The 25,309-nt window shown below is 37.0% G+C and overlaps 1 protein-coding gene and 1 long non-coding RNA gene across 4 annotated transcripts in view; both read right to left on the reverse strand.

The window, feature by feature from the left end:
* The window catches only part of NBAS (NBAS subunit of NRZ tethering complex), a 420,713-nt gene that overhangs the window by 68,682 nt on the left and 326,722 nt on the right, over positions 1-25,309 (reverse strand). The window lies entirely within an intron of this gene.
* On the reverse strand, positions 84-25,302 carry LOC141583668 (uncharacterized). The gene is made up of 2 exons (XR_012516424.1): positions 1,359-25,302; positions 84-579 (listed from the first exon to the last, which is right to left on the reverse strand). It is a non-coding gene; the product is annotated as an uncharacterized LOC141583668 (long non-coding RNA).

A 25,309-nucleotide genomic window follows, 5' to 3' on the forward strand; every position in this document is an offset into this window, starting at 1 on the left:
AGTAAGTACTTATTGAGTGAATAAACTAACGAACGGACAGACATATGAATGAATGAGTGAATGAATGAAAAGTTATCACTTATAAAATAATTTTTTTTTTTTTTTTTTGAGACAGAGTTTCACTCTTGTTACCCAGGCTGGAGTGCAATGGCACGATCTCGGCTCACCGCAACCTCCGCCTCCTGGGTTCAGGCAATTCTCCTGCCTTAGCCTCCTGAGCAGCTGGGATTACAGGCACGCACCACCATGCCCAGCTATATAATTTCATATAAATGATATTAAATACAAATAGAGTTGCCGTAAATTTGTGGCTGGCTTCATTATTAGACATTAGTGTAAGATTTAAAAAGAAAATAATATCAAGAGAGAAATTACTATTAAATGAAAAAACAGGACAAAACATGGCAGATTTGCTAACATTACATCTACATAAATGATACTTTATGACTGTTAAGTGATTTCACTAAAGTCCCTCTGTTTGGGCATCTGAAAAATGGGTTCCAAAAATGTTGACATCTCAGAAGTTTTGCTGGCCTTTTCTTCCTGCAGCATAATCTCAGTGTCTTCACGAGAGTTTATCTGCAAGAAAGGTTTGTGCTTAAGAAGTATTTAAAATCCATTGTATGAAATGTTTCCGACGTTCCTAGCAGTGTCAATATTCCAACTACCATAAACAAATGCAGTAAATGAATAACAAGTAGTTTCTCCTTTTTATGAAATATACACTTTACATGGGTTATTTTCTGTTGTGACCCACTGTATGAAAAGGAAGAGATTAACAATAAAAGAATCATGCTTTCAATAGCATCTAAATTTACTCCTTTTCAGAAATTGTAATATACATTTTGAGGATATGAACTATACCATAAGGGAAGGAAAGAGAACAGAAACTATAAATTAAATGTTTCTATTTGTTTTTATAATAGGGTGGAAATAGTTTCCATGTATAAAATGCATTTGATAATAAATTCTTTATTGTATAGCACCTTTCCCAAATTTACTGTCTTTTTAGGAGTATGTCTTTGTCAGCAAATGTTTTCTTCTAATGTCCACTAATCATTTCAACTTTTAGTAACTTATTTTTCAGAGCCTTGACTCCCATATTTAAACCATAAATGTGAAAAATACAGTAACTTACATAAATATCCATTTTGTGCCTGCATGTTTGCATACTCCACCATCTCAAAAAGGGTTTCAAGTCAAGTTATGCAGCTCTTAAGAAAGCAGTTTTAAATCTGCTACCACTCTAGCTGCAAGCTACCTTCTATGAGAGAACAAATTTGGCCTAAAAATAGATTTCAGCACATATTTTTTAAAAAGATGATAAAGATATATTTGGTTAAATAATTGTTACCTACCTTGAAATATAACAAGTGTTAATCTAAGATAGTGTCCACATATTAAAATATCTAAAAAAAAGGAATGTCAATATTATCTATTTTATCACATCCTTTAAGGTTTTTGCAATAAATTCTGGTGAATTTTGAAGAAGAAAATGGGCCTAAAAATAGACTTGAGCATATATTTTTAAAAAACATAATAAATAATATACTTGATTGGATAATCATTACATACTTTGATATATAACAAGGGCAAATCTAAGATTTGTGTCCACAAATTCAAAAATTCAAAATGACGTTTCATGAAAAGAAAAATAAAAGGTAAAGGGTTCCCAGTCTGAACAATATGGCTTATCCACTTCTCTCTGCTCCTCTGCAAACCATAATTAAAAGCTACAGGAGTAATAAAAGAGACAGTGAAGGGAAAATTCTGAAGAGTGGGAAAAAGAAAGGACACTAGCTTGGAGCTGCAAGTCTGAAGAACATGGTATTCAGATACCTTCTGTCTCCTCAGTTAAAAAAAAAAAAAAAAAAGCCCATCCAGACCTAGTAATTTCCAACTCTGGACCTAGAAACAGAAAAGAACTCGTCAGCTCATTTGCATTCAGAATCCCAGAAGAAAAGGAGAAAGAGGGTGGAGTTAAAAGATATTATAAGACGTATCTAAAAACTTCCAAAATTTGGTAGAAGATACAAACCTACAGATTCAAGAAGCTAAATTATTCCCAAACAGGACAAACCCGAAGAAATCCATGCCTAGTTATACCATAATTTGAAACTTGAAAAGTAGGTAGAAAAGGAAAAATTTTGAAAGCAGATAGAACAACGTTACCTATTGGAGAATATTAATGTAAATAATAATGGATTTATTATCCAAAACCATGGAGGCCAGAAGGAAGTGGCACAGTTTTTCAAATGCTGAAAGAAAAGAACTGTTAATTACAAATTCTTTATCTGGCAAAACTATTCTTTAAGAAAAAAAGAAAATGAAAACCTTCTCAGACAGAGAAATTAAAAGAACCTGCCACTAATAGCGCTCGCCTTAAATATTGGCTAAAGAAATTTCTTCAAACAGAAAGAAAATGATGAAAGAAAGAACTATGAAGTATCAGAAGGAAGAACAAAAAGAACAAAAATACGGGTAAATACAATAGACTATTCTTTTCTGTATACATTTTCTAAATCATATTTGATGATCAGAACAAAAATCATACACCATGTGATATTGAAGACAATATTTAAAAGTGGGGAAGGTAAAGGGACTGACCCTAATATGGAAATGAGATTTCCATATTACATGCCAAGGCCAGGATATCCACTCCTATGACTGCTGTTCAGCACCATACTGAAAGATCTAGCCACTACAATAACGTAAGAAAAAGAAATAAAAGACACAAAAATTGGAAAGAAAAAATAAAATTCTATTTGCAGACAACCTGTCTATATAGAAAATTCCAAGAAATCACACACCCTAAAACTAAAACACAAGTCAGGAATGTCATAGGATACAAGATCAACATACAAAAATCAATCACATTGTTATATACTAACAATAAATATGTGAAAACCAAAAATAAACATGTATCATTTATAATTGCTCCAAAGAAAATAAATTATTTACATGTATAGAATCTGCATCTGCTATGGTTTCAATGTCTCTTCCAAAATTCATGTTGAAATTTAATTGCCACTGTGATAGGATTACGTGGTGAGATATTTAAGCGGTGATCAGGTAATGAGAGTGATGGCTCTGAATAGATTAAGGATCAGCTAGGGACTGAACTAGTTTTTCTGGGAATGAGTTCCTGATTCAAAAAAAAAAAGAGTTCCACCCTGCCCTCTATTGCTGGGTGAACAAAGTCATTCACAAAAGGTCACATACATGCTGTCTGATTCCATTTATGTAACATTTTTGATATGACATTTTAGAAATGGAGGGAAGATTAATGGTTGCCAGGTGTTAGGGATGGGCTGGATGTGATTATAAAAGGGATTCTTGTGTTGTTGGAACTACACAGTATCTTTGTTAGAATGGGTAGCTAGGCAGACATAAGCAGAGTAGGAGAGGAAACAGATCCCACTCCCTTAACACCAAGAATGTCAGGTGACCATCAGGTGACGGTCAAGTGGTTGTTAAACTGTATCCATAAAACAGTAATTGGTTGCAGCTGATACCAGGGAAAGGCAGTCTCCCAATAGATAGAAAACTCCTGAGGTTGGTGATCAGCAGCTTCCTGATTATATCTCAGAAGCTGGTTAAGCATGCTCAAGCACGCATACTAAGAGGCCAAATGCTGGAGTTTAACTGGTCTGTGACCATCTTCTAGCAACACTACACTAGTAAGAAAAGAATGCCTCAAGTGAGTATGCATACAACTCCAGTAAACACACTGTGCCCACAGCCCCTCCTAAGGGCTGGCAAGCCATGGAGCATGTGTACAGCTGGTGCCAAAGAAAAATCAAAGGAGAGACACAAAACCCCAGAAGCATGCCAATGTGTAAACCCCCAAGTCAAAGGTCAAGCAGGGTACTTGAATCTCTTAAGTTGTCTTTTTGGCTTTTTTCCAAGTGTACTTTACTTCCTTTTGTTCTTGCTCTAAAACTTCTTAATAAGCTCTCACTCATGCTCAAAAATTTGCCTCCGTCTCTCTGCCTTATGCTCTTTGGATGGGTTCTTTAAGAAGACAAGAACTGAGTTGCTGCAAAGCCATACGGACTTGCCATTGCTAGCATCTTGGCTATGGTGCTGGCTATATGAACCTATACAGGTATGAAACTGTACAGCACTAAATTCATGCAAACACACACAAATGAGTACAAGTAAAACTTGAAAATTCTGAACAAAATCAGCATATTGTAACAACGTCAATATCCTGGTTGGATATTACACTGCAGTTTTGCAAAACGTTACCATTAGGGGAAACTAGGCAAAGTGCACAAATGATCTCTATTACTTCTTACAACTGGATGTGAAACTATAATTATCTGAATAAAAATCTAAATTTTGAAAAGGAATATGAAAATGAATGCAATCAGAATAAACTTCAGAGAGGAAAATGCTTATTCAAACAAAAAGCAGAAAACAAACCAAATCATGATGTAAAAATAAAGATGAATATGAAGGATACAATTTGAGGGGGAAAAACCTGTACACAGTGTGATATAATTTGTGTAAAGCATGCAGCAGAAAGCTGGCTACATATATATTTAATAAAATGTTTACATTTGGATGACAGATCTGTTGGTGATTATCACTCTTGGCTTCCTTTTTGTACTTTCCTTGGTTTAACATGCATTGTTTTCATAATTGGAGGTTTCTGTTTGTTTAAAGAAAGAAACATACACAAGAACCACAGGAAATTGGCATGCCTGTTTAACAGATGGGTCTGTATTTTGTGACTTATCCTTCCTTTATTAAACCATAAAATAGCTTTATAAATGATCAATTATGGCAAAAACAAAACAAGGATATAACACCAAACAAAATGAAATAAAAAACAGAGCTTTTCCAAATGTACTGACCACTAAGGATCCATTCACTGAGCCCAGTTTAAAGATAAAAATAAGAAGGCTTGCTGTTAACATAGGGCTGGAGTAGAAAGCAAACTAAGTTTGAATTTTAGTCAACAGTGTTATAAACAGGTCTCAAGGCTGTATATAAGAACTCTCACAATTTAGTGGCTATTAGGTAGAACTGTACAGAGGCTTATTCAGTGACAAAGTAAAGTATAAATATATATTTTCCATAGCAAAAGTCATACAATCCTAGTTTTTCATTCTAACCCTCATCTGCTTGCTCCGCCTCGCCACTTATTATAATACCTATGTAACCTGGTTGTAAACAGCCTAGTCTAGGTCTGAGTTTCTTTATCTGTAAGATGTGCTAATGACATCTACTTCACAGGGTCATATTCATTCAATTCCACAAATATTTACTGAGCATCTACTTTTTGTACTAGAGATACAATGATCAGAAAGATGGCCATTCAATTTGTGAGAATTAAGCAAGACAAAGCCTGATAAATTTGATATATAGATGATCCTCAGTTAATGATAAGGTTATGTCTTCCAGTCCTATGAAGAGTTCTCTGTCTCATGCCACACACCACTGAAAAGGAAACTCTAGCCCTCTCTTGTTACTCTCAGCTTCAGTTCTAAACATCTTGCCCCAATCTACTCCTTGTAATGGTACTTCCTCCCATTACTATGTTCCTAACCTGTAACTTGTCCATTTGCCTGTGTTGACCTACTCTGATATTAAGGACTTAATGTGTTCCTCTGACTACAACCCCATCTCAAACATCCGTCTCAATTCAACTCAGCTTCTGGAATAAAAAAGTCAAATGCTCTCCATGTTCCCTTTTAGTTTTGCTGAAACTGCAAACTGTTTTTGCATATGATCATGCAAATGAAGATATGATTCAAAGGGAGGGTCCTTTTCCATGAGAAGTAGATTATGGACATTGGCAGTCTGGCCAAATCAGTTGTCTTCCTATATAGTGAGACATATAAAAATGAACATATACAAAGCAGACATTTCTATTCTCTTCATTTAAGTTATATAAAACCACAGGAAGAAGGTGTTATTTTGCTCTGCAAGCACAGTTAACTTGGATATTTAAGAAAAGGCCTTAGCTCTATAGTAAATATTTGGTAAATGAATGCTCATTTATACAGTTTCACAGGAATGTTTAAGGCATGCATACATCATATTTTATCATCTCCATTTTAATACATGAGTACCTGACACAGGTGGTAGTTAGAAGACTTTTATTGTAACACATTCCATTTGATAAAGGTCTTAAGAGACATATAGTTTATAGTGCTATAAGAAGAGAGAAGTTAACCTGAGATCAGGAAGTGGACAAGGTGGCACACAAGAGAGGATCTGAAGGAAGAGCAGCATTTAGACATGTAGAGGTGAGGGGAAAAAAAAAAGACTGGGTAGAGATGAGGGGAGTCAACAGAGGGATGTTGAGTTAGCAGTTTGTGGCTCATGAAGATGAACTGTGGTTGAAGCAGTAAATGAAGCGTGCTGGGGCCCTAACATGGGGACGACTGCACACTTGGGAACACTGTGTATGCTCCAAACGCAGAAAATATTGACACCAGTTCCTCTGAGTTTTAGCTATAATTAAATCCTAGTGGTCAGCAGGGTACATGGAGCAAAAGAAATGATCCATTTACATTTTCTGCAAAACAGTACAATACAAATGATAATGTTATCTACTTACTTTCTCAAAGATAGTTTTGGCCCAATGTATGGGCATACTACAGCTAATATTGCTCACTAAGAGTTAGAAAAATTAACCTTAAGTTGAAGAAACAACTATGTCATAAATCTAACAAATTATCTGCGAAAAATTAGAGAAAGAATTATTGTCTTACAAAAAATGAAATAAATGGGTCTCAGAGGCTTTCTGAAGTTGTGAGAACATGTGATTAGCATGAATATCACAGAAATTTGAATTCTCTAAAATACTTGAAAATAAGGCACCTGGCTTAGCATGGATGTGGACCTAGAAAAGAATCAAATTCTCTCTCTTCTAGGAATTAGTACAGTACCTATAAAATATATATGTTCCAACCATCTAAATATATTTAATGAAAGTACGAAGAGTACAAGGGAACTCACATAAGTCTCCAGGTAGTTACAATGGGAAATTACTATAGAATATATTTTAACACGGAAATTACAGGTAGTTATCAAATGCTTCAACATATTTCACTACAGAAATTATAAATGATAAAAGGTAAATTTGATTAATACACGGCTTTCAAAAAGTGATGATAAAGCCAAAATAATACAGAAAAATGTTTATTTTGGAGACATTACTGACCTTTTTGAGGCTTGCTTTTTTTCCCCCTCTTCCATAGGACAGAGATAACAAATACTTATACGATGGTTATGAATATTACATAATGAGAATAAAGCAGCTGGCGAAGATTGACGCATAGTAGGCACACAATAAATGCCAGGTATTACTTATATTATCATCCACATAATGTGCCAAACATTAAAATAAAAAAGCTGTTTTTTTGTTTTTTTTGTTTTCCAGGACAGGATCTCACTCCATTATCCAAGCTGGAGTGCTGTGGCATGAATCAGGGCTCACTGTGGCCTGAACCTCCTGGGCTCAAGTGACCCCCTCCTCCCGCCTCAGCCTCCCAGGTAGTTGATACCACAGGCACATGCCACCAGGCCGGGCTAATTGTTTCGTTTTTTATTGTAGAGATGGAGTCTCCCTATGTTGCTCAGCCTGCTCTTGAACTCCTGGGCTCAAGTGAGCCTCCTGCCTTGGCCTCCTAGAGTGCTGGGATTACAAGCATGAGCCACTATGCCTGGCCAAAAGCTGAATACTTGCTCTGTCCCTTCTACTAAGAATTACACCTATAGACCAGACAGGACAGGAAAAGAAAACAGAGAAATATGTCTGTTTTAGAAAAATAAAACTATAGGTTGACTTTCATCTTTTTTTAAAATCTCATTTACTTGTGCAATAAGTATGGTATTTCAAATGACTCTTGAGCATGCCTTCCACAGATTAGTGAAAATAAACAAGATAAATTGCTATTTTTTTTTTACTACATTTTCTTTTACTTTGTCCTTTTCTCCAGTGAACAAGAAATTAACATATACCTTTTTTTTTTAACATCTCTGCCCCTTCCACAGTAAGTGACAAAATCCTAGACGTAAAAATGTCCAATAGTTTACAGCCACCTACAAAAGTCAGTGATTATTTCATATTGATACTACTAACAAAATATCCTAGGATTTTGAAGAGCAAAATTCAAATGTGACTCAAACATAAGACTATTTTTTTTCCCTTTTGTCTCTGAAAGCACTGTTTCTCTCCTCGCTGAATTAGATGACTTTCACCCTCGTTGTGTAAGTCAATTTGTCAAGTAGCTGCAGCCTTCTTATCAGACACACAGTCACTGTCCTTGAAAGAGTGAACTAAGTCACCTATTATCAGTAGAAGACAGTCTTAACCTTAAATTTCTCTGTGGCTCCCAGAAGTGAACAAAAATATCTTAAATTGAGGTACTTCTCAAATACGCATCTTCCTATAGGTATTGACAGTTGCTTATTTTACCTCTAGAAGTTTACAAATATGATGTAGTTTTTAATATATTTTAAAGTACTTTATAAATAGAAAAGAATTGCAAACATGAAGAGGATTATAACTGGCAGTAGTGGTGGTTGTAACCACCATATTCTTTTTTAAAAATGTTTTTTACTACTATTTTATTACTCCAGGTAGCTCACAGAACAGTAAACACCGTACTCTTATCTTCCATAAGAATTGGTAAGCTGCTAGCCTGCTCCTAAGAGACTCACATAATGACACTTGATTCGAAGTTGCGAAATAAACTGTGTCATCCCTTTCATGAACACAGTGAAGTCATATTGAGATGTCTTTGTAGGCAGGGCTTCAAAAAACAAAAAACCCCAGCTTCAACAGATGCACAGAAATATGAAAAGGTGACAGAGTTAACCTCCAGCAACCAGACCTCTGCCTGTTAATGCCAATCCTTTGATAAGGTTTCAGGTGGCCAATACTGCCTGTTGTGTCTACTGGATTGAACTACTCTCTGTGGAAGGGAATCTTGAGAAGACCAAAATTAGTCATAAGCTGTTGACTATCAACATTCCCCACCAATCCAAGCAGTTCTTAGACCAGTGCCTGGCACACAGCAAGTATTTAATAAACAGTATTATGACTATTAGTTACTGTTTTTCATTACAGTCTGAATTATTACTGTAAGAAAATAGAAATAGAATATATTCTATTTTTGTTCATTTCTGGATGTTTATGAATTTTATTAAATGGAAAATACCAAAGTATGGAAAATAACTAAAGTTTAAGTAAGGTGCTATTGTCTGCTTATTCTTGCATTTCTATAGAATTAAAGAATAGATGCAGATATGGCGATAATTTTCTAAATGCTTTACCTCATATAAAGCAAAATGTTTTGCTGAGACAGTCTGAAGGTCCAAACAATTTCCCCTAGCTCACGCAAGGGTGAGAAGATCTCCTGCACGGAAAGAATGTCCTGACCAGGAAGAAAGAGATGAGAGTTTGAACTCTTTCCCACTTTTGCTTCTAGGTCTGGTGATGAGCAAAAACTTTTAGCTTCTGCTTCTCTTCAAAGGCAGAGTAGGAAAATGAGTGCTATTTATAAACTGCTTAAGAATAAATGGTTTCAATTGCCACAAAAAGTCTCTCCTAGGGCACTGCAAACACACCCTTGGGATGGGGAGAAATCCAATGAAAGAACAGGAATCTAGACTCCCAAGGAGTTTCCACACATTTGTTGGTAGGCAAACATGTCTAAACACAAAGAGGCCAACAGCTGCAATTCTGAACCATGCTTAACAGCACCGTACTTATTTTATTATACCTCTAAATACAGAGATGACACAATAAAACATGCTGGAATCACTCCCCGCAAGTGCTGCTGCCACTCCAATATGTAATATGTATTTTTACTTGACAAAATACAACATTTTATGAAACAATTAAAACATGTAAGGGGAAATATTTTGTGCTAAAATAAGAAGAGGAAAGATGTTGCCTTACAAATTTTTCCTCTAGGACAAATAATCATAGAGTGCCATGTGAGCCCTATAAATACATATGTGTTTATTTTAAACAGCTGCTATTGAAGCTAATTTTAAAGGCCATACTTTGGCTTTGAGTTAAAGTTGATGAGGTTTTAATCAAATAATTCATACGGCTGAACATTTTTGCACTATATAGTCTAATTTGAATATACTCAGATTTGAATATTGGCCTTGTCACTTAATAGTTGTGAAATCACATAAAAATACCTCTCTGAGCTGCAGTGCTTTCATATGTAAAAATAAGGTAATAATGCCTAAGTAGTAATTATCAGATTACTTTGAGAATAACACAATATAGCATAATATATGACATAATATAATATACCATACAGATATACACATACAGCTTTATAGGTGTCTAACACTGAGCCTCTATGGTAGCTACCAGTATGGTTAGTTCAGTTACATGTCACACTGCCATATGTCAGCATTGAGATACTACACAAACTTCTTAACCACTTTAGCCTATTTCTTTACGTGATGAATGGAGTGATAAGGTCATCTATGTCACAGGGTTATTATAATGTTTACATGAAATGATACACACATAAAGCCTAATGTTAAATGCATGAAAGGCCCTCAAAAACATGGAGCATGGCGCATCTTCACGGCTTAAGGGAAAAGAGATTTCTGTTGTCACTTCCAGAGTTCTAATTTTGACTCTAAGTTTTATTCCAGTTAGAAGTTACACAGGGAGACTTTAGGGTAGCAGAAGAAACGGGCAACCAATGAATTCTATCTACCTATATACTCTCCAAATATAAAACAGAATGACAAGAACAAACAAAACTACACAAAACCCACACATTCAGCACAATTATAGATCGGGCATGCCCAAACTTCAAAACACCATGAGGAAAATAGAAAAAGTGCTAAATCCCAGAGAATGTGCTCACATTCCATGTTAATATTTCACATATTCATAAAAAGAATACATGAAATCACTAAGAATAGGGCAAAACAAATAATAAACAGAAAAAAATGAACCTAACCGTAGTAATAAGTGAATAAGGTAATCATACTGAAGGTGGTATGTCTCTGTGTGTGTGAGAGGGGAATTAAATGACTTTGAAAAATATAAGCCAGCTATGCCAGGGGCAGTGGCTCATGTGTATAACACATCCAGCACTTTGGGATGTTGGGGCAGCAGGATTGCTTGAACCCAGAAGTTTGAGTCCGGTCTGGGCAACATAGTGAGACCACATCTCTAAAAAAAATATACAGTTAGCCAGGCATAGTGGTACATGCCTGTGGTCCCAGCGACCTGGAAGGCTGAACACAGAGGATCGTTGAGCCAGGAGGATGAGGCTGCAGTGAGCCACAATTGTGCAACTGCACTCCAGCCTGGGCAACAGAGTGAGGCCCTTTCTAAAAAGAAGGAAGAAAAGGGAAAAGGGAAAAGAAAAAAGAAAGAAAAGAAGTTTTAATACTATAACTTTAAAGAGAAAAAGAGATCTACAAAAATATTGTATTCCACCCAGTAATTACAAAATTTATGTGTACTCCAGGATTGAGCAAATATATAAATATATTATGGATAATGACACCCAGGTTTCTTACTGACAGAAGACCTTACACATAAGAAAAGGGAGAAGGCTAGAATGAACTCTGTGGCATTGGGTTGGCCTCAGAAATAGCAATATGAATTTACGGAACAGTAAGATATAAATAGAATAAAACAATAAGTTAAAAAGCAGGGGAATGAAGTTAAGCTGTACTTTTTATTCATTTTCATTTTGCTTGTTTCTTCGTTTATGCAAACAATGTTAACTTATTATAAGCTTAAAACAATGAGTTATAACACAGTATTTGTAAGACTCACGATAACCTCAAATAAAAAAATGTCTAACATATACACAAAAATAAAATGCAAGAAATTAAATCATACCACAAAAGAAAATCACCTTCATTAAAAGGAAGACAGAAAAGAAGGAAGAGAAGGCAATAAAACAGCCAGGAAAAAAAAAAAACTGGCAGGAGTAAGTCCTTACTTATCAATAATAACCTTGAATGTAAATATACTAAACTCTCCAATAAAAATAGAGTTGTTAAATAAATTTAAAAACAAAATAAAACAGAAAAACAAGACCCAGTGATGTGTTCCAGAAACACACTTCACCTATAAAGACAACATACACTGAATATAAAGTGAAAAAAAGATATTCCATGCCAATGGAAACCAGAAAAGAACAGGAGTTGGACTACCTCTGTGTTCCTCCTCAAATTGCATCTCAAATTATAATCCCCACGTTCTGGGGGAGTGGCCTGGTGGCCTCGTGGCAGGTGACTGAGTCATGGGGGCGGACTTCCCCTCTGCAGTTCTTGTCATACAGTTTTCATGGGATCTGGTTGTTTGATAAGTGTCTGGCACCTTCTACCCCCTCTCTCTCCTGCTGCCTTACGAAGGTGCTTGCTTTTCCTTTACCTTCTGTCATGATTATAAGTTTCCTGAGGCCTCCCAGCCATGCGGAACTGTGAATCAATTAAACTTCTTTATAAATTACCTAGTACTAAGACCTAAGTAGGTCTTTACAGTAGTGTGAAAATGGACTAATACAAAAAATAAGTACCGAGATAGCGGGACATTGATAAAATGATACTTGAAAATGTGGAAGTCACTTTGGAACTCGGTAATGGGTAGAGGTTGGAACAGTTTGGAGGGTTCAGAAGAAGACAGGAAGATGTGGGAAAGTACAAAACTTTCTCGAGACTTGAATGCTTTTGACCAAAATGCTGATAGTGATATGGACAATGAAATCCAGGCTGAGGTGGTCTCAGATGGAGATCAGGAAGTTACTGGGAACTGGAATAAAGGTCACTCTTGCTATGCTTTAGAGATTTAGGGAACTCTGAACTTGAAAGAGATACTTTAGGGAATCTGATAGAAATTTATAAGCAGTAAGTATCCAAGATGTGACCTGGTTTTTTCTAAAAGTGTACACTCATATGCACAAAGAAAGAGATGGTCTGATACTGGAACTTACGTTTAAAGGGGAAACAGAGCATAAAAGTTTGGAAAATTTGCAACCTGACCATGTGATAGGAAAAAAACAACACTATCGGAGGAGAAATTCAAGCCAGCTGCAGAAACTTGCATAAATAAGAGAAGCACCCAAATATTAATAGCCAAGACAATGTGGAAAATGTCTCCAGGGCACATCAGAGATCTTCATGGCAGCCCTTCCAATCACAGACCCAGAGACCCTAGGAGGGAAAAATTGTCCATGGGCCAGCCCCAGGGCCCAGCTGCTCTGTGCAGCCTTGGACATGGTGCCCTGCATTCCAGCCACTCCAGCTCCAGCTGTGGCTAAAGGGCTCAAGGTACAGCTCAGGTCATTGCTTCAGAGAGTGCAAGCCAAGCCCCAACCCTGGTGGCTTCTACATGGTGCTGGGCCTGCAAGTGTGCAGAAGACAAGAGCTGAGTTTTGGGAGCCTTTACCTAGATTTCAGAGGATGTATGGAAACGCCTGGATATCTAGACAGAAGTTATGCAAGTTTCTGCAGCTGGCTTGAATTTCTCCTCAGATAGTGGTGTTTTGTTTTGTTTTGTTTTGTTTTTCCTACCACATGGTCAGGTTGCAAGTTTCCCAGGGGTGGGGACCTCATGGGAAACCTCTACTAGGGCAATGCAGAGGGGAAATGTGGGGCTGGAGCCCCCACACAGAGTCCCCACTGGGGCACTGGCTCTAATGGAACTTGGAGAAGAGATCCACTATCGTCTAGACCTCAGAATGGTAATTTATCTACAGCTTGCACTGGCAACCTGGAAAAGCCACAGGCAATCAAGGCCAGCCTGTGAAAGCAGCCATGGAGGCTGTACCCTGCAGAGCCACAGGAGCAGAGCTGCCCATGGCTTGGAAGCCCACGGCTTGGAAGCCCACATCTTGCATCACCGGGCCCTGGATATTGGACATGGAGTCAAAGGAGATTATTCTGGAGCTTTAAGATTTAATGACTGCCCTGTTGCATTTCGATCTTGGATAGGGCCTGTAGCTCCTGTTTTGGCTAATTTCTCCCACTTGAAATGAGAATATTTACTCAGTGTCTGCACCGCCACTGTGTCTTTGAAGTAACTAATTTGTTTTTTCATTTTACAGGCTCGTAAGTAGAAAGGACTTGTCTTGTCTCAGATGAAACTCTGGGCCTGTGCTTTTCAGTTAAGGCTGGAATAAGTTAAGTCTTTGGGGAACCACTGGGAAGGCATACTGGTTTCGAAACGTGAAAGAAACAAGAGATTTGGGGAGGCCTGAGATGGAATTATATGGTCTGTCTCTGCGTCCTCACCCAAATCATATCTTGAATTATAATTCCCATGTAGTGAAGTGGCTTGCTGGGAGGTGACTGAGTCTTGGGGGTGGACTTCCCCCTTGTTGTTCTTGGGATAGAGTTCTCATAAGAACTGGTTGTTTGATAAGTGTCTGGTGCTTCCTCCCATCCCCCGTCTCTCTCCTGCCACCTTGTGAAGAGGGTGCTTGCTTTTCATTTGCTTTCTGCCATGATTGTAAGTTTCCTGAGGCCTCCCCAGCCATGTGGAACTGTGAATTAATTAAACTTCTTTTTATTATAAATTACCCAGTCTCAGGTAATTCTTTACAGCAGCAGTGTGAAAATGGACTAATATAGTCACTAAAACAAAATTGATTACAAGACAAAAACTACAAGAATGAATAAAGAAGGCCACTATATAATGATAAAGGGGTCAATTCAGCAAAAGGATTTTACAGTTGTAAATATATATGCACCCAATGCTGGAGCACCCAGATATATAAAGCAAAATTTTAGAGCTAAGGAAAGAGATAGGCCCTGTATTAGTCCATTTTCACTCTGCTGATAAAGACATACCCATGACTGAATAATTTATAATGAAAAGAGGTTTAATGAACTCATACTTCCACGTGCCTGGGAAGGCCTCATGATCATAATGGAAGGCGAAAGCCATGTCTTACATGGTGGCAGGCAAGAGAGAAGGAAAACCAAGAGAAAGGGGAAACCCCTTATTAAAAAAAAAAAAACAGATCTTGTGAGATTTATTCATTACCATGAGAACAGTATGGGGGAAACTGCCCCCATGATTCAATTATGTCCCACTGGGTCCCTACCATAACACATGGGAATTATGGGAACTATAATTCAAGATGAGATTTGGGTGGGGACACAGCCAAACCATATCAGGCCCTAATACAGTAATAGCTGGAGATTTCAACACCCAACATTCAGCATTGGAGAGATTACCCAGACAGAAAATCAACAAAGAAACACTGGACTTAATCTGTGCTGTAGATCAAATGGATGTAATAGGTATTTACAGAATATTTCCCCCAACAACTGGAGAATATACTTCTTTTCATCAGCACAAGGATAATTCTGAAGGACAGACCATATGTTAGGTCACAAAACAGGTCTTAAAATATTCAAAAATTAAAATGTTATCAAGCAGTGGGACAAAGAAGAAATTAAGAAGAAAACTGAAAAATTTCTTGAAACAAATGATAATGGAAACAGCATACCAAAACCTATAGGTTATTATAAAAACAGGACTAAGAAGGAAGTTTATACCTATAAGTGGCTATATCAAAAAAAAAAAAAGCTTCAAATAAACAACCTAACCACCTTGCATCTTAAAGAGCTAGAAAAGTTAAGAGCTAGAAAACCCTAAATTAGTAGGAAAAAAGATGTAATAAAGATCAGAGCAGAAATAAATGAATTGAAAATGAAGAAAACAATATAAATGTTCACTAAAACAAATCGTTGGTTTATTTTCTTAAAAAAAGATAAAATTGACAAATCTTTAGACAGATTAACTTAAAAACAAAAAGTGAGAGAATACCCACATAAATAAAATCAGAGACGAAAAAGGAGACATTTCAACCAATACTGCAGAAACTCAAAGGATCATTAGTGGCTACTATGAGCAAATATATACCAGTAGGTTGGAAAATGTAGAGGAAATGGAGAAATTCCTAGACATATGCAACCTATCAAGAGTGGACCATGAAGAAATCTAAAATCTGAACAAACCAGTAACAAGTAATGAGACAAAAGGCATGAGTCTCCCAGTAAAGAAAAACCTGGGACTGGATAGCTTCACTGCCAAATTCTACCAAACATTTAAAGAATAATAATACCAATGCTATTCCAACTATTCCAAACAACAGAGGAGGAGGAAATGCTTTTAAACTAATTCTATGAGTGCCAGTATGACCCTGATACTAAAGCCAGACAAAGACACATCAAAAAACGAAAACTACAGGCCAATATCACTGATGAATAAATACTGTTAAAATGTTCCTACTACTCAAAGCAATTTACAGATTTAATGCAATCCCTCTCAAAATACCAATGACATACTTTACAAAAATAGAAAAAAAATCCTAAACTTTATATAGAATTACAAAGACCCAGAGAATGCCAAAGCTCTGATGAGCAAAAACAACAAAACTAGAGGAATTGTATTACTTGACTTTCTATTATACTGTGGAGCTACAGCAACCAAAATAGCAGGGTAGCAGCATCAAAAGACACAAACATCAACGGAACAGAACAGAGAACTCAAGAGATAAATCCAAGCATCTATAGTAAACCCATTTTTGACAAAGGTGCCAAAACAGTTAAAGACCTAATCCTAAGACCTCAAACTATGAAGTCAGTAAAATAAAATATTGGGGAAACTCTCCAGAACACTGGAACTGAGCAAAGATTTCCTGAGTAATACCCACAAGCACAGGTGACCAAAGCAGAAAATAAACAAATGGAATCACAACAAGTTAAAAGCTTCTGCACAGCAAAGGGACAATCAACAAAGTGAAGAGACAACTCACAGAATGGTAAAAAAAATACTTACAAACTACCAGTTTGACAAGGGATTACTAACCAGAATATATAAGGAGTTCAAACAACTATAGAAAAAATTAATTATCTGATTAAAAAATGGGAGAAAATCTGAATAGAAATTTCTCAAAGGAAGACAATATGTAAACGGCAAACAGGTATATGAAAAGGCGCTCAACATCACTGATTATCAGAGAAATGCAAATCAAAACTACAATGAGATATCATCTCACTCCAGTTAAAATGGCTGATATCCAAAAGACAAGCAATAACCAATGCTGACAAGAATATGATGAAAAAGGAACTATTGGTTAGAATATAAATGAGTACAAAAACTACGGAGAACAGTTGGGAAGTTCCTCACAAAACCAAAAATAGAGCTACCATGTGATCCAGCAATCTCACTCTTTGGTATCTACCCCAAGAAAAAGAAATCAGTGTATGAGAGAGATATCTGCACGCCCATGTATGTTGCAAAACTGTTCACAACAGCCAAATTTGGAAGCTACCTAAGTGTTCCTTAGCAGATGAATGGATAAAGCAAATGTGGGACATACACACACAATAGAGTACTATTCAGTCAGAAAATGAATGAGATCCTGAGATTCGCAACAACGCAGATGGAACTGGAGGTCATTATGTTAAATGAAATAAGCCAGGCACACAGAAAGACACATTTTTCATGTTTTCACTTGTTTGTGGGAGCTAAATATTAAAATTACTGAACGTATGCAGATAAAGAATAGAAGGATGGTAATTAATCGGGCTGAGAAGGGTGATGAGGGGGTTGGGGGGTAGTGAAGATGATTAATAGGTACAAAACTAGAATAAATAAGAGCTAGTATTAGCATAACAGGATGGCTACAGTAAAAAATAATTTAATCGTACATTTAAAAATAAAAGTATATCTTAGATTGTTTGTAACAGAAAGGATAAATGCTTGAGGTGACGCCCCATTTATCTCAATGTGATTTTTATGCACTGCATGCCTGTATCAAAATATCTCATGTAACCCCAAAATATATACACCAACTATGTACCCACAAAAATTTAAAAAATGAGGAAATGCAATGTGCAATCTATATTAGATGTGAACCAGAAAAAAGACAGTAGTGGGACCATGAACAGTATTTTAATTATGTGTAAATTAGATGACAGTATTGTAACAATGTAGTTTTGTTATCTGAGATGTTAATATTCAGTGAATCCGAGTAAAAAGTATACAGAATACTTTGCATAATTTACACTTTTTATAAATCTCAAATTTCCAAATGAAAAGTTATCCCCAGTTATTCTATTTCTTCTACCAGTGCCCAACATGCACACACTTTTATTCTTCCTGACAATGTTTTTCCCTTTCCTTCAATGTTTTTCTCGATTATTCGTAAGAGAACTGAAGAGAAGATAATGCTGTGCAACATGTTAACTAAACAGCATCACTGCTGAGGTCATTACGCATCTAAGCAGAAGGCACTTGGACATAATTAGCCCATTACAAAGCCCAATTTCACCTTAACCTGAACCTGGGAAAACAGTATGCAGAGATGGCATTAGAGCAGACCTCATCCAGTGACATTTGCTAAACTCAAGTTTACTTCCTAGAAGTGGTCACTGTTAACTAAGACACATTAAGGCTATGAAGAAAGGATGCTTGAGTGAAGGGGATGAACAGAGTCTCCCTACAGCTCCACATCCCCTTCCAAAAAGTGTTGTTCAGCAATAACACATACTAATGACTTTCCTGAAATTAGTGTCATTTGCCACAAATCCTCTTGCATATACTAACAAGTTGAGTAGCACCACTTCCTCCTGGTAACTTAAGCAAAATCAGATGCAAAATAAGCTCTTTACTAAGCCCCATATCTAAGCAGACACCAAGTCCACTGACACTAATGCTTCAAACTTTCTTTTCTACCCTCTGTACCTTCGCAGCTGGTATCAAGCTCAGGGCCAGTTCAGGCAATAAGACCATTGTTTTTGTCTTCTATCTAGCATCCATCCAGCCAGACCTCTCCAGTCCATTGTTCATGCAGAGGTCAGAGGGCTTCTCCCTAAACACAGATGTGATCATGTCACTTCCCTGGCCACAACCTTCTGTGTTGCCTGAGCAGCACAAAGTCAAACCAGAGCATGACACTCACAGCTCCCCAGGATCTGGTCTGCTTCCTTCTACTTGTTGGCTGTTGTCTTCACACCATACCTCAGCTGGGCTGAATCCAGTTTAGGTATCATCTCTTCAGAGCAACCTTTCCTCACTGCTTCCAGATGCAGTGGCTACATGCCCTCCCTTGACCCCCGTGTACTGTGCAGACTTTTATCCAAGCATCTGATATGGTTTGGCTGTGTCCCCACCCACATCTCATCTTGAATTGTAGTTCCCATAATCTCCACATGTGGTAGGAAGGACCTGGTGGGAGATAACTGAATCATGGGGGAAGGCTTCCCCCATGCTGTTCACATGATAGAAAGTTCTCACAAGATCTGATGCTTTTATAGGGGCTTTCCCCTTTGCTTGGGTTTCATTCCTCTCTTTCCTGCCGCCATGTGAAGAAGAACCTGTTTGCATCCCCTTCCGCCATGATTATAAGTTTCCTGAGGTCTCCCCAGCCCTGCGGAATTGTGAGTCAATTAAACCTCTTTCCTTTATAAACTACCCAGTCTTACTCAGTTCTTTATAGAAGCGTAAGAATGAACTAATACAATATCTAAACCCTTTAGGGTATCTACTTCTTTGTTGATAGATCTATGATCTCAAATGATGTGGGGGCCCTTTACCAATTAGGTCCATTTACCTGGACCAAAATTATAGCTTTATAGGTATTAGCCTATTTAACTCTTATGACAATTGTATAATTATTTCCATTTTTTAGACAAGAAAATCGAGGTTATAAGAGATTTACTAACTTTTCCAAGCTCACAGAGCTAGTGACTGGTGGCAGAAAAGCCCAAACATTTTACTACTAATTGCCTTGTCTATTTTTCTGTCCCCAGAGTGTAGCACAGTACATGTCAAACAATATATGCTTGAAGAATATTTGGTGAATATTCCACATATATTGCCCTGTTCAAGTAACAGTTATTAGGCACGGCATTTTTCAATACTTTAATTAAGCAGCAGTTAACACATACAGTGCTATGTACAGACACAGTCACAAATGTAAAAGATGAAGCAATGCTTTCTATTCTATTTGAAAGAGTTCAAACCCCTGATTTATTTTCTCTAATCACATTTAATCCAGGTAAAGTCACCATGAGAACAGGAAAAGACTATGCTTTATGTAGTCCAACGCTACTCAAATATTAGCACTCTGTATTTCCCTGGCAAATAGGAAGTAGTGGAGTACAGGGCCAAGAATATAAGTTTTAGGATCAGACAGAACTGGGTTTGAGTTCCATGCACCACATTAAATTGGTCATGTGACCTAATTTAAAACAGAGAGGATGGAAACCACTTTCCAAGACAGTTTTAAAGATTAGTATGCACACAGTATACATTCCAGGGCTCCCTCTTTTGCCCCCAGTGATGCTAATGGCGAGAGGGCAAATATTTAAAGGAAAGAACCAATTGCTCATAAAGAGAAACTCTCGAAATCTCCACCTATTTTCAGGACCAATTAAAATGGATGCTCTCTCAACTTTAATTATCTTAGGAACAAAGACACAAGAAGGTATATTTCAACATTTCAAATCTCTTGCTCATATCGGGACAAACATGGGCAAACTAATAAAAAAAAATAAGCACTAGGCCACTCTGTAAGGAAAACTTCCCATTACTCCAAGCAAATCACTTTGCTTGCAGATCAGGGGGAAGCGGCAAAATCTAATCCTTCATCATTAATGGCAAGAACATCAGACAGAAAGTCAGGAGTCCCGGACCTGCCATCTTACGGGTGACCTTGGACAAGTTTTTAAAGATTTGATATTCATTTATTCAACAAATACTTATTGAGTATTTGTGAGATCCCTATTCTCACGGAATTTATATTCTAATGGAAGAAGAAAGAGTTCATATAATAAATAGACAAACATATGGATAGGCAAGAAGAAGTCAGCAGACAGTGGTGAGTAATTTATACAGATTTAAGACAGTAATAAAATAGATCGTAACTGAGGTGGCTAATTTAGGCTGTGTAGTCATTTTAGAAAAGGAAATATTTAAGCTAAAAAATGAGGAAGGCATTTCTCCTTTCTGGACTTCTACATCCTTTTCTGTAAAATATGGCTGTTGAACTGGGATGCTTTTCAAAGTCTCATCTAGTTCTAGGAATTTGTGATTTCATGGCTATTGGGGATATACTATATAGGTGTGTGCATACATATTTTTAAATTCAAATATTATCCTATAATTGGTTAAGTAAATCATGAACTTAGCTTTGAAGGCATTTAAGGTAACAGTAAATTACATGTAAGGCTCTAAATGTAGCTTGGCATACTGGACTTCCGTTACTGTTCTCAGAGCTCTGAGAGGCAAGGGCATATTTTACTAATATTTTGGAAATATAGTCAAACTGCATTCTGAAAAGGGTTAACATATTCCTGACCATTTCAAAGTAGGCAAAATACATGCATTTGTAATGAGGTTAGAAACTGTCTTAAACTAATACTTTTGGTGATCACTTACAACCAGAAATTCAAACACACTGAAATTTTAAAAGGTGAAATTTAAAATTTAAATTTTAAATTTAAAGCTTTTAAAACGAAGCCACATGTTTTTTACATAAAAATGGGGAAAAAAAGTTTGAGGTGATAAGGTATGGAATTTTTTAAAGGAAACAACCATATTTTGCCCCATATTTTTCATGCACCAGTTAGCTAGAAAATTACAAAAGCCGAAAAACTCAGATAAACCATACCACAAGGATTAACCCACATTCATCCCATCCCCCGTGCCCTCATGTCCCTCTCTTTCTCCTTCCCACCCCAGGCTGGGGCGTATTTCTGGAATGAAAATAAAAGCCTCTCAAACTGTTAAAAAATGAGGACCTCTGAATTTTTAATTCTGTTAACTAATCATTAGAAAACTAGAAATTACTATCTCTCTAAGAACCAGTGAGGTAGCAAGAACCAGAGACTCTGTGTTTAATTTCACAGGAGCTGGCTGGTTTCCCAGCAACACACTGATTTGTGGGACCACTACTTTGGGCACCTAGAGGATAATTAAATATTAAGTCTGTCTCTGATGTATGCAAAGTCTGCCTAAGTGGGTTAGCCGCCACAGTGAAGGTAGCAGTCCCACATATTTTGGTAATTGAACATTGCAATTATCATTATCTATTCTTATCCTTACTCTGGAAGAACTCGTCTCTGTCCTTAATATCACCCAAAGTGCCTCTGAGAACAAAGGGAATAGAGAGCAAATGAAAGAAACAAGCGCTCGTACGGTCAACACGTGACCTAGGGATCTCCTAGGTGTTTGGGATATGGAGATGCAGGCTGCAGTTTAATGTGGGTTAGTGAAATGATGAGGGGGACACACCATCCTCTAGCTCCTCTAGTTCAAGCTGCCATTTTACACACCAAGCACCCAAGCACACTTATTAAGAATCGTCCTCCAAATTATAAAACCAGTGGTAGAGGGAGGATGGACACACATACTGTCTACTAGAGCGCTGATCTTTCTAATGCTCTCAAGAAAGGTAACAAGATTTTTGAAAAACAGTAATTTAAGAGACAATTTAAACTATGGGTATAGTTTTGTAACATTCCAGAAGTTGTTGGTGTTTCTGTTCTAAACCCAATTTTTTCTGCATTCATGCATCAAGGAACAAGAAGTTACTAACGATTATAAATCATTTTCCTCCATCAAATGCACCTGTCCTTCAAAATGGATTTCAATCAGTAATGCCAGATGAACATCTTTAATTTCTAAAGGAGGACGGGGCACTCACTGATTTACTTCCAGAGAAGACTCCAATAGGTGAGTAGCATCATTAAGCCATTGTGGTGGATTTCTTATTTGCACTACCACATATTTAACAAATCTAGATCATGACGTACGAAGAACAGGGAAAATGTGCTTATGTAAGGGGAAAGCAGAGAGGAGGAAAAATGAAAACCGGGAGGGGGATGTGAGATGACTTGTACTAGAGTCATTCCGAGGCTCTTGGGAGAGATTTCCTAGGGGGCCTGAAAAAGCTTCCACCGCCACAGAAGAAATATTGGTGAAATGCAGTTACATATGGGTTTAGCAAATGAACGAAAATAGTTGGCATTTGTAACAATAAAGTCAAGTCAGTTTAGAAAGGTGCTCAAGAAAATAATTTTAATTACAAGCCAAGTTGCCTTAAGTCTTGGTTCTGGAAAAAGTTAATATCAAGGAACTAAAATCTCAAAAATATTCAGAAATCTCTGAACTCATATAAAAGTTACAACTTGTTCCTTGAGTAATTAGAACATTAAGAAAAGCTTAAAAGAAAGAGCAAAGATATTCATTTATAAAGAGCTTGGGCTCAAATACCAAAGTGTATGTTCTAGTCTTTCAATATGTCAGAAAATATGGACTTTTCCCCTTTTTCCAACTTCTACACTGTTTCCTAGTATCTTTAGAATATTAGGAATCTGACATCACATAAAGTGAGGCTGCAACCAGAGAAATCAGCTTCATCATCCTGGCAGGAAAGGGACACTATTGAGGTTGAGAACTTGAAAAGTGAAGGCTGTGAGAGGAAAGCACAAAACTGTAGTCACATTCATTTGCTTCAGGACCCGAGTCAGAACCTAAAGTTCCACAGAGCAAAAATACTGTGATCTAATTCAGGGTTTACCCCAGGGATGCCACATGAACCTTCGTGTTTGCTGAAAACAAGCACATCTCTAATTTCTATGCCCCATACCTGGAATAGAGCTTACAGCCTACTGCCTTCATGTTCCTACCCTGCTCTTTAAAAAAATAAATTGCAAGTGGTTTCCTGAAGTAATTCAAGGCAAAATGCTGAGACTGAACATATTAAGGTCACAGTGCTTTAGAGAGAGTAGGAGAGTATGATTCTGATATTCATGACTTTTTAACTACAATCCACTTCAGCCATGGAAGACTAAAGAATCCTTGATAGTTCTATGTTTTTTGAATCTCAGTTTCTCTAACTCTGAGAGCAAACAACAGTATTCACCTCTCCATCTCACAGAGGGAAATAAGACTATATCTGATAATAATTATAAAGATATTCTGTGATGAGCCCCAAGATATTCTTAAAATCTGATTCATTTTTTAAAATTTATAGTAATAAATTCAGATATAGTAATAAGATACACTAATAAGCATATAAATTATAAACTTGCTTTAAAGTTAGAAGGTACAATGAGTTGAAGTTGACCTCTAGGAAACTCTTTTGCAACAGAGATTATCAGGGAAGTCCTGGTTTCTAACACTTTCTGACATGATGGCCTAACCCTGCATGCTAAAGCACGTGATTAAGATTCCCGATCATATGTCCTTAGGATGCATCAATTTAAAATTTAAGCCAAACTTCAACAGCCATCATATTTCTTTGATTTAGGAATTAACATTCTTATGTATTCAATCAGTAAAGATTTAAAATCAGAGTATGTGCACAGGATACTTAGAGTCAAAAGATGGTAAATACATCCTCTAGGGCTTCAGTTTTCATGGTGGTGGGAAAACAAAACTTTTAAAAGTAATGAATAATAATAATAATTATAAATAATTAAGGCTCAAATTTGTGGAATTCAAGGATCCATTAAGCTTGCAATGATCAGAGAAGGTTCCAGAGACAAGATGGACTGAGTAAGCCTTGAAGTACCACATAGAGAAATTAAGATCTGTGTCTCTACTACATTGTGTCCCTCTAAATATAGGGAGAAGGGTCAGCATTTTAGAACGCGGGCAGAACATGAATGAAATGAACAGCTAAACTGTCCACTATATTTCCATTCAGATCTGCATTTTTCCTGGGAAAGAGTAGGCCATAATTAACTGATGCTGTGGACCATCCTATCTATTATTAAGAGAAAAATAATGCCAAGTGTTCTGTGTGGAGGACATCCACTACCATGCATATGCATGTTCAAGCATATGAAAAAATTAAAATAAACTTTGTTGCAAATATTCAACTACTAAATAGCTGATTGATAAATATATTAGAACGTTTGCATTACCAAGATGATTAACCAGTTGACAGTAGTTTAAAGAAATCAATAACTGACCTCTAGTTATTTTTTTCTTTTTCCTTTTGAGATGGGAGTCCCACTCTGTCGCCCAGGCTGGAGTGCAGTGGTGTAAACTCACCCACTGCCATCTATGCCTCCCAGGTTTAAGCGATTCTCCTGCCTCAGTCTCCCTGAGTCGCTGGGAATACAAGTGCATGCCACTACGCCCGGCTAATTTTTGTAGTTTGAGCAGAGACGGGGTTTCGCTATGTTGGCTAGGATGGTCTCAAACTCCTGGCCTCAGGTGATCTGCCTGCCTCTGCCTCCCAAAATGCTGGGATTACAGGTGTGAGCCACCCGCCTGGCCTAATTATTGTTAGTAAGAAAAATAATCAGACACTCCCTT

Source organism: Saimiri boliviensis, chromosome 1, assembly GCF_048565385.1.
Source record: "Saimiri boliviensis isolate mSaiBol1 chromosome 1, mSaiBol1.pri, whole genome shotgun sequence".
In the NCBI taxonomy this organism is placed as follows: Eukaryota; Metazoa; Chordata; class Mammalia; order Primates; family Cebidae; genus Saimiri; species Saimiri boliviensis.